Source organism: Myripristis murdjan, chromosome 12 (assembly GCF_902150065.1).
Source record: "Myripristis murdjan chromosome 12, fMyrMur1.1, whole genome shotgun sequence".
NCBI lineage: Eukaryota > Metazoa > Chordata > Actinopteri > Holocentriformes > Holocentridae > Myripristis > Myripristis murdjan.
The window spans coordinates 4,849,859-4,861,451 of NC_043991.1; positions in this window are offsets into that span (position 1 = coordinate 4,849,859).

Sequence of the window (11,593 nt, forward strand, 5' to 3'; positions counted from 1 at the left end):
CCCGGATGGGAACATCTGTAACATGAACATGTTGATTAATATGTGATGACGAGGCAAAGCAAAAAGCTCATTTTAAAATTCTGTACAAACTCACACTTTATAGTTCACTTATTTTTGGATCAATAACTCACCATTGCTTTCCGTTCAACCTACATACAGAGACAGGTTTGTGTTAGAGTTTTACTGCAAGACTTTGCAATACAACGACATTTTTAAAAAAAAAAAAGAGAGAGAGGGTCTGTGATGAATCAAAAACCAAGAGCTGATCCAGAGCCAGCGAGCCTTTTCCCCTCCACTTGTATGGCTGTTATTTGGCCACAGAGGGGCGCTGCAACACCAAAAACCAGCTGAGACAGGAACTCCAGCTGCAGAGAGAAGCACTTTTCAATATGAACACACTGGACATGAGAAGGAAACTGACCAACAACAGACTGGAGGAGGTGTGTGTCTAAAAAAAATTTAAAAAAAATCTCCATACTCACTCAAGTCATTTAATCTCATTTTAAGGGTTAAAAAAAGTGAAACTGCATTGGAATCAAGTTGGATTATCTAATTCCACTGGCAGATCTATCACCTTGTTGGAAGAAAAACAAGATTTTAAGACTGAACATGAGACTAAAATGACTCGTTAAGAGAGATTTTCACAGAGTACACGCTTTTCCAACAAACTCTGACTTTAGTTTTATGCTGATTTCTTTTTTCTTCCTCACACTTTCTGGCCTTGGCCACCGAGCAGCAAGAAAATATCCACTTTAAAAGATTAAAAGGGCATCAGGGGAAACTCTGAAAACAAATTAAAGCCGAGTCCTTAAAAGTGACTGTAACCTTTGCTGCAAAAAAGCCATTAAACTCTGTAATGCAGAACTATTTCAGTTTACTTCTGAGGAACTGGGGGCATCAAAACTACAAGGCTGCTATTCTAAATTAATATAAATCCGTTTGGAGGAATTGTACCTGATGGGGTGGAAAATCATGACTCAGCGTTCATCATTCACTGTCTCCAAAGTGAGGAGGATCCAGGTCTGTGGAAATCAAACGTGATCGCTTTGTCAGCCCGTTACAAATGTCCTCATTTGTTTTAATTTGCCGCCATCAATCATTTTGTTAAAGGGGCGGTCACATGTTGTTTTTTTTGTTTTTCAACCCTTGGTTATTCCCCCTTTGGAACAAAAGTCTTCATTTTCAAAAGGAAGTGATGAAGTAAATTCTCCAGTTTTTTTTTTTAAATTATTATTATTTCAAATTTCACAGTTACCTATGGCTGCTGTTCTGAAAACTATTCTAAACAGCTGCAATATAATTTACCACTGAGCTGAATGCAAAACAATATACAGATATAAATGTTACAGGATAAAAAAAAACAAAAAAAAAAACATTAGATTTGACTGATTTTGTGATATTTATGCTCTGATTCAGGTTGACATTCATTTAATTCAGTCCCACAGAGCAGGTCAGTGTTCATGACAGGGGTGTAAATAACAAGTTTGATCATGATACAATATTATATCAATTCTTCAGACAATGATTCAAAATTTGCCAGGATCACTAAGAGCCACGATGCAATTTTGATTTGATTCAATTCAGCTGAAAGTGACTGAGCAGCAAACAGCAGCTCTGAGGTCAGTGCTGCAGGTCTCTCTGCTGTCTGAAGCTCATTATCCAGACAGTGATGGTGGCCTCCATAGGGGGCGCCGGCGAGCGTCCGCTCTGCTTGTCCCACACACAGGGACGCTGCTTCACCTCAGGGAGCTCAGATGGAGTCCTGATCTGCTCGGGAGCTTTCACTCCGTCTCCTTCCTTCTTACCTGGAGAATCCTCCATTAGAACAGCAGCCCACCAAGGTGGGACACACCTGGCTGTTAGAGGGGACGGGAGACGGCCTCTGATTGGTTCACTGCATGTTACGCCCAAAACACAGCCAGGATTCATGAAGAGACTCAGGACAAGCCTTTAGAACCAGGAGCCTGGAGGAACCAGCCTTTTTCCCGCCGTTAAAACAGCAGCAGTGAACCTGACCAGGTGATAAGATTGTGAAAATGCAGCCCACTGGGATTTGGATGTAGAGGTGAACAAAAATCTGGACTTGCACATGAGTTTGTCTTTTTATTCAAGACTCATTTTCACTTTCAGTTTGTTCTCTTGTTAAACACACTGGTGCAGCGCTGGGTTTTGGTCCCATGGTGTGTGTGTGTGTGTGTTCTGGGCTCAGCGACAGGGGAGGGAGGTGGGCGTGGCTTGTGGCAAGCCTGATTGGCACAGGTGTTTCCTGTTGTGTGATGATGCTTTCAGGGCAGGCGGGCATCTGAGCGGAGGTGAATATGAGCAAGCTGTGTATTTTAGTTTGAAAAGTGTGTGTGTGGCTTGTGTGTGTGTGTGTGTGTGTGTGTGTGTGTGTGTGCAAAATAAAGATGGTGGTTACAAGCAACCAGATGTGCTTGTGTTTGAGCCCATAATCACACTGACTCTGGTTAGAGGCATGTAAGAATAATTTTGAGAAATCGTCACTCCTCCTCTAAAATGACTGACAACATAGAATTAAAAAAAAAAAAAAAAATCATGCTACTTTTTAATAAAGAATAGAAGGCAACGTAAGTTGGCTGGCAGGAGATAACAACACTTTTCCAGACCAGATTCTTTACTGTTTGAGGCATCAAATGACTTTAATTGCTTCATGTAAAGATTTTAATATTCTCCAAATATACATAATGACATTTTTGAATGAAAACTTGTCGCAACTTAATTATTTTTTCACCTTATCGAGAACACAAGATCAAATAAAATGAACAATGCATCTGCCTTGACAATATTAAAGTTACAACACATCACCATACTGATAGATAAAGAAATAAAAAACACTTCATGTTCGATAATGATTTTTCATTGACACAGCACACATATACATGCTGACATACACTGTGGTAACATACTATATGTAGTCATTTAATATGTTAGATATAGTTTAATATGTTGAATCACTGTAAACCTTTAGTTAGTTGCAGTTTGAGCTGACTGGTCACCCTCGTGTCTCAGAGGAGAAACTCCATCATTGTTAACGACTTCAGAGCGATAAATCAGACTCAAGGTTTCGTACATACATGAGTTTCACAGCTGCAGGAGGAATGAAGATGACAGTGGAGAGAAAAATAAAAGCCTGATGAAGCAGATCATGTCTTGAAATAGTCCTTGGTACAAAAATAAAAAAGGAAATAGTTGTACAGTGCAGACTGTTCAGACTCTTTCCAGCTGCGCCTGGCCAAGCTGGGGCCCCAAGCAAATTTTACATTAAAGGCCATTTCACATAACAATTTTCTTAATAAGAACAAGCAACAACTGAAATAATAATAATAAAAAAAAAATACATTAGGTCATCAATTTATAATAACTATTTCAACAATAGATGTTATCTGGAGTGTGTAATATATATAATATGTATAATGTGTAATGTGTATAAGTTTTGCTGTTTTATTTAAACAACATACCCACCTTCAAGTGAAACTTGAGCTTCCTTTTTTTTATTTATTTATTTATTTATGTTTTTTGTTTTTTTTGAGACTGTCTTATAAAAAGTGACCTATTATTTTGTTTGTACAGCAGGTTATGTTTTAAAATTAAGCGACCTCTAGTGGTCGTGTGAAGAACAACACTAATGACTAATGTAATGAATACTGTTAATATTAGGAAATGTTAGGAAATGCTAATATTAGGAAAATATTAGGAAATGTTCACTAATATTAGCTAGCTAAAAACAAACACTGCCCTATCTTGGACGCACCTCTAACTTTGTTCGTAGAAATAAAATCAATCACACCTTGAAATGCTACCAAATAAATCACAATTCATTCACAACACTGTGAATAAATAGTTTCACCGACATATTGTTGCATTTTTTCTCATTTCTGCAAAATATAAATGGTGTAATAGTGTAAAGGTGTAAGAATTTGATCCTCTTTTGTGTTTATATACTAAAATTTGTTTCTGTGTATCTTTGTTACCATTTGATATTTGTTTTGATATTTGATATTTTTATATATTTGTATTGTTGTAAATGTTAGGATTATTTAGGCCTTAGGTGGCAGTTTTTTTATTTGTTTGGGTTTCTTGTTTGAAATGTAATATTGTAATCAGATTCGCACACACACACACACACAGTTTCACCCAGGGCACCATATAAGCTCCGCCGCTGTTTGTTGTGTCTTTTTGTATTTATGTGTATTTATGTGTATTTGAGGGAAATATGATGCTTTTTGACCCTCGATTAGCCCCGTCTTATAATTGTGCCTCCACCCTGAAGGGAAAATACAGAGAAACACCATTTTTCAGCTTCGACCTCTCCAGTGACCTCATGTGCTGACTGTTGTTGTGCTGTGAAAACCTCGTAACTCCGTTTTGCTTGATTTTCATGCGTTCGCTGCAAGTGAAGGGATTATTTTACGGGCTGTTTAATGATCTCAGGAAATCCCCCAACCTCTTGTTGTTACGAAACCCGTTCAAATTCCCAGCAGATGAAGGACAGTCACTTCCAAATAAAGGTTGGCATTTTGGAGATACAAGGTTTCCACCCGGCAGCGATGTTGTGCCTTTCCTCGTGCGTTCCCTTCATGCACAATTAAACACAGAGATGCACACATTAATTTCTAATGCTTGTTCAACCCGATTCTGGTTACATATCCTTTCCTCTAAAGTTTTTTTTTTTCCTTCGCAGTGCTGTTGTTGCTGTAACGTTTGAAAAAAAGTTCCTTCTCCAGTGTGTGTGTGTGTGTGTGTGTGTGTGTGTGTGTGTGTGTAATCCGGTGTGTGAGCCGGTGTTTTTCTGTTTCCCAGGACGCCTCAAACTGAACCATTTTCAGAGCCAGACAACATTTGTCAAACACAGATGTGTGTTGTTCATGAAACCAGAGCGACCGTGCTCAAACGGATGCCATCAAAATCATTGATCTGTAATTTTTTGTTCACACTTTCTGCCTCATTTTTTTCCTGTGATGGAGACTCTGCAGCATCTCCAAAGTGCAGAAAATAGTTTTCAAGTGTCTGATTAAGCCAGACCATCACCAATAAAATAATAAATGTTAGATTATATGTGTGCTGGTGGACTTTAAACAGTTGTGTTGTAAGAATTGTTGTCATTTTGGCCAAGTTGTGGAGCAAAAATCAAAATATACAGCAAAAGCGAGAGAATATCTGAAAGGCAGGGACGTATCGTGGAAGTAACGAGCTACCACAAATCTCCAGATTAATTATTCATCCGTTGCTTTTACTCCCTCACTCCACAAACGCCACCCTCCCCCTTTGTCGACTCCATCCGGCGCCGAAACTGAACAAATGACAGCGTGTGTTTTGTGATTAATGCTAATTTTTCCTCACTGTCATGCGGTTTCTCGCTGAAGTGGAAAACTGTGCAAGTGTCTGTCTCAGATTTGACAGAAACACCCAAGTGAGCTTGTAATTTGCCCGCACTTTCCCCCCGCCTCGCTCGCTCTCTCTCTGTCTCTCTCTCTCAAGACAAAATATTCTATCTATCCATGGTCTGTCTATCTCTGTTTAATTTGCCATGTTTACAATCATCCACCAGGAGGCCGAGCTGCGTTTGCAAATGGAAACCGACTCTAAGCTCCAAAGTGCCACGTGACAGCCGTGTTTATGAGGATTTTAATTACTCTCAGCTTTGTATATGTAATACATGCGAGCCAGATTTGACTGCAATACAACATGTTTTTGGTGACCCGGGGCCTGTTTGGACTCATGAACCCACTGCTGAGTCTAGGAAGAAATGTTTGACTACACTTTGATCACAGCTCGTTTATTACAGTCGGAGAACCGGAGAAAATGAGGTTGAATTTTGATGGAATAAAGCCTCTGCATTAATGTCTGGCTAGTGTGACTTTTAAAGCACCACACTGGCGATTATGCATGGTAATATCCATAAAATATATGAATTAAATTAAAAGTCCAAGGAGATCCACGGTTAATAAGGATCATATTCTCTTTTTTTAATTACAGTAAAAGCAATGTATGTAATCGTGTCTTGATAATCGTGATCTCAGTATTGACCAAAGTAAATGTGATTTTAATTTGTGATTTAATTTTGGCCGTAGTCATGCAGCCCTACGCTCTCATCTTCTAAGACCACACCAGTGATTTTACACGTTTAGATATCTACAAAATGTGTAAACTGCATGTTTCTGCTGATCTTGTTCCAAAGCGAGCGGTCATATTTTAGAGCTGCCGTATCATTCCTCCTCCCTTTTCTCCAGCCGCTGGTTTCCATTTATTCCACTACGATATGAAAATGAACTTTCAGAGACTTCAGACTTTCTTCACTCCAGTTTTCCATCAGTGGAATAAAGTCCTCCACATGAGTTTTCCTAAAAGCAGCAGCACTGTTGGGTTTTCAGGACTTTTTCAAACTGAAACGCTCCCTCCTCCTCCTCCTCCACCAGGGAAAATAGTCCCTAAGCGGGGAAATGTTTTGCTTTCCACAGCCAATTATCAGCTGTGTGGTTTCTGAATGTTGTGGACTTTGTTAGCAACACTGAACATTATAAGGCGGCTGCTTCAACCAGAAACTCACATTTGAAAATGGAGGGATTTTGATTAGATGTTGTGGAATCTGCCACAAGATTCGCAAAATGGTTGGTTGTAATGTAAAATGTGGATAAACTTTACAAAATGGGCCAAACACTGAAACATTGAAAATCACTCGGATGATCCTTTAAGGGCGTGTCTGCATCTTTACAGTCTAAGGGGTTCTGCTCTTAACCTAAAAGTTGGAAATGGTGTCTTCACACTCACTGTGTAACGAGCTTTGTCCGCTTCACGTTTCATTTTTGTACCTTCCTATTGGATGTTGGTGCTGTCAATCTGGCACTGCGCTGCACTGTGATTGGCTGGGAGCTACACACCTGCTGCCCAGAGGCCGACGCCCAGAAGAGTCCCGAGCTCAGGAAACAAGAAAATCCAGGCAGAGGGCAGATACACACACTAACACACACACCAACACCAACACACACTGCTAGTGGCTCACAAGTCATGATGGAGAGGATTTTTGTCTCTACATTTTTTTATACGTAAATCTCACTCATTTGCCTTTAAATTTGCTGTTCAGCGGAGTTGTAACGTCTCTCCATTTCCTACACAGCAGATCAATAAACCGATTGATAGATTGGTCAATATTAATTTATCATCCAGGGCTAATTTTCATCATAATATCCTGACAGGCCTGCCTCCGTCTGCCGAGCGTGCTAAAAACCTCTTTTTCTACATCTTTTCATTTTTCACCTCTGCTCCTGTTCACCAAATCTGTTTGTTGACTTCGGTCAGCAGCCAGTCTTTCTTTCTTTCTTTCTTTCTTTCGTTCTTTCGTTCTCCAAACTCTCTTTTTTGTGACCTTGCACATGCAGGCAGGCAGTTGCCGGCAACAGAAACCACTGGATGCAGTGTTGCCTTGCTTATTGATTACCTCATATTTTCTTATTGGTGCACCGGCCGGCCCCTGCCTCTGTCGTGTCACATAAATTAGTAATCTTGTCTCCTGCCTCAGGAGTCGAGAGCTCCCTTATCGAGCCGAGAGACATTTTTCATTTACTGCTCGGTCTTGCATCTTCCTCTCCCAGGATCCTGCAGAAGCTGGAGTGGCTGTATTCCTCTGAGCTCATCTTCTCTGCGACTGCTTCTCCTTACTTAGAATACATACCCATTATTTTCTCACAGTATCTGATGTCTGAGTTTTATTTGAGCAGTGAGAGCAGACGTGCAAGTCTGTCTCCTGAGCTGCAGAAGCACTGGAAAGGAAAAATCCATGCAACAGTAAAATAAAAATAAATAAATAATAATAAAAAAAAAAACTATAGCAATGCAACTTGAATGTCTGGATCCCTTTTATTGTTTGATGTTGTACTTTTATTATTCCCGGTGCAAACTGCGCAAATGTATTAAAACCTACGTGGCATCACATCCAGATATTTCCGGAGGCTGCTGTCGGTGTGAGTTCCTCACAAGCAAAGAGCCAAAGTCTCTTTCCAGAGCTGCCATTTTGCACCGACGTTCAACATTTAAACAGGAAGGAGAAATCCATCCCAGAGGAGGACAGCAGGGGTGGCACATAGACCAGAATGCACTGCAGCCACAAGACACAGTGGGTGTCACATGAGGAGCACAACTCTCCTCTGGTCCAAAAATTACTCTCCACATCTCCTCATGAAACCAGTGGCTGCATGCAACAAGTCGCTTTCTGCTCTCTGCTTTTTGTTTTTTGAAATCACTGATCACCCAGTTTCCCCACGAGAAGCTACACAGTATTTCTGATTCTGAAATTAGAAGCAAGGTCATTATCATTCAGTTTGGTTTTAATTCATTTTTAAAGCAGTTTTTTTTTTTTTTTTGAAAATGCTTAGTTTTTGTTTAGTTTTTATTAGTTCCAGTGTTGGTATCAGTCTTTGTTTTTTTTTTTGTTTGTTTTTTTTTTGGTAATATGGGGTATTTGTCAGGGGCGACATTCAAAAAGATTAGGAAAGTATTGTGTAATAAAAACTCAACAAAACATTGTATCATTTTACAAAATGTGTTTACTTGAACAACCAAATACAACCAAATTATTTATTGTTTATTTGATAGGGACCAATACACTGTACATAGAAATTACTGAATATGGTTATCCAATGCAAGCATCATAGTCTTTATAGCAGGTGCTAATTTGTAACACCGGTTCCTAGACAAGAGTTTTTGTAAGAATAAGACATTAAAATGAAAAAAAGAAGGTATACTGATTACAGCAAGATACAATAAAACACATATTTAATAGTAATGAGTACAGGTTTGTTGCTGAATCAACCAGGATTTGCCAGCTCTCCTAAAAGTGGTAAAGTTTGCAGCAAATTTCAAATGATCAGGTAGCAAGATCCAGGAGATTTTGCTCCTTTCAGAGAAAAATCTGTCTGAGCGAAAGATGTTTTGCAGAGAGAAACTTTAGAGATGCCACTTGAAGCTGCTCTGGTGGATCTGCTTCTTGATGTGTTATCATCAGAGAGGCTGAGGAGCAAGTCCACATCTTTGGACTGTGGGAGGAAACTGGAGCTCCTGGCAGAAACCCACACAGGCACTGGGAGAACGAGCAAACTCCACACAGAGAGGACCCTGATCGGCCAGCTGGGAATCAAACCCAGGACCTTCCTGCTGCGAGGTGACGACGCTAATCACTGCACCGCCACGCCGCCCAGTTGTTATTGAGTCTCTCTTAAATATAGATGATGGTGACAGGAGGGGAGGCAGGGGGTGTCGTGGATCTGTCCCTCAAACATGACTTCTGAGTCGACATTTCAAAAACCACAGCTCGGATTCTGATGGAACTTGAGGGAAGCTGCATTCCAGCGTTCAAAGAAATCATATTTTTTTGGTTCTATGGTGGAAAAGGTAAAAAAAATTCAACTCAAGCGTGTGGTATCTCAGTCACTGCTGCTGGGAGCTTGAATCTCGGAGGGCTGATGCATTTTGTCATTATGTCGTAGAGTTTAATAAGGTTGTTCTGAAAGCTGCTTTCTGATTAAAGGTCACAATATTAAACTTTGAGAAGCCAAACCTGCTGCAACACCAGCCCTGCATCAATCAACGATTTACAACGACAGTGACATGTTCATCGTTTGATTATGCTGCCATTTTGTCTAATATCTTTTAAGTACCATAATATGTTTTTCTTTTATGGTATAAACTATGTTGTTAGAGTCTATTTTATTTATTTATTTTTTGCAAAGAGGGATATCTCAATCTGGACAAAGCCTTCTGTCTGCTCTGCTTTCCTCTCAGTCTTCCTAAAGCCTCTGCAGGAATAGGAAGCCCTGAAAAGAGTGGACTACCCACTCAGCTTTACAGAGAAACGAAGCCCCGTCGGCTACAAACGTCTTCAGAAGCTCGGCCCAGATCTGGCCGTGATCAAATATCTGCTTTGAGCCGGCGGACAGTGTAACCGCAGCCTTTATGAGAGGAGGAAGGAGCTGTTTGGTCTGAGGACTTGTTGATGGCTGCAGGCTGTGTGTAATCCTCCCTTATGAGGCGCTGCTTCTGCACTGGCTGGTTGGATACAGTCAGACTTTCACGCTTAGACAAAAATGAAGGAAAAAAAAAAAAACAGCCAGCAGCTGGTTTTACAGAGCATCTGTGTCTCACACCATTCAATTACCCTGAATAAGTCAGCTCTTAACTTCTTTCTTGCATCTCATCCTCTTACTCAAAGGCCACCGGAGGGTTGGGAGCGTCCTGACGCTGCAACTGTGGCGAGTTTTTGTCCCAGTAAACAGCACAGCACCGGCTGGAAAATAAGTTTTGAAAGCCAGAAATCTCAGCAGCCAGTGAAGTAATCATTGAGTAATTGGTATTGATCAAGAACCCTATCAAACCCCCTGCAGATATACTGAGGTCGTTTTGTGCTGTGCAGCAGTAAAAATCTTAATTATTGCACTTTTAATGCTGTAAGTCTCCCCTGTGAGCTGCCCGGCATCTTGTCAAGTGAAATAAAGAACATTTTAGATTAAAAACATGTCGGGGAAACGCAGCCTGGATTTTCATTTGCTCAAATGTTGGATGTAAGCGAGTAGGGAGTGGAGGGAAAGGCAGTTTAGGTTGATATGTTGCAGCTGGTGGATTCAGGCTGATGGGGGTCATCTTTATTTTTCAGGATCTTACTCACAAGCTTCCATGTGTTTACTCTGAAATACTATAAATTATGGATTTTTATCACATAGTTTGGGTCCTACTTTCCCTGTCGTTCACTGTGTGTGTGTGTGTGTGTGTGTGTGTGTGTGTGTGTGTGTGTGTGTGTGTGTGTGTTTGGTGGGTTAAACAAGAGAAATACAAGAACATATGGGATTATGAAGTGAGAGAAAGAGATACTGAGAGAGAAGAGTTACAATTGTAGGCTACAGTGGTGTGTGTGTGTGTGTGTGTGTGTGTGTGTTTTTGGGGCTGTAAAAATCTGGGACAGATAAAGCCTTGGGGTGTATCAACAGTCATCAGCCATCATCGAAGACGAGGTTCAGTCCTCAGATAAGAACTGTGGGAGTCAATGAAACCTGGCAATGCTCAGCTTGTCGGGAAAAAAAAAAAAAGAAAGACCTGCTGATCAAAATTTGGTGAAATAGCATCAGGCAGAGCATAAAAAACATGCAAAGTTGTGCATTCGCCATTAGATTTTCACTATGCAAAAAAAGAGACATGTCCTGTTACAAAATGATCAGCAGTAAAAACAAAGTTAAACAGCTTATGCAGGGGATATTGGGTAGTTTATGGCTTTCATTAGCAGAAAAACAGTTTGATTGCCAGATATTTTATATTTTAGAGACACTGACTGATGGGCTGCAGGTGGGGATTATTTTTTATTTCTGATAAAATGTATTTGGAAATAAACTCCTCCTGTTTTTCCAGTGATGAAAGCCATGAGAGCCAGTTTTTTCCCCACAGTTCTGTGATATTTATACATGAAAATTCACACATTTAGAACATAGTTTTGAGAACCACACTGACCATTTCAATTCACTTTTAAAGGAATAGTCCGTGATTTCTCCGAGACAGTGCCTGCCCCTCCACTTGGCTTGGTTTTGGATGACCC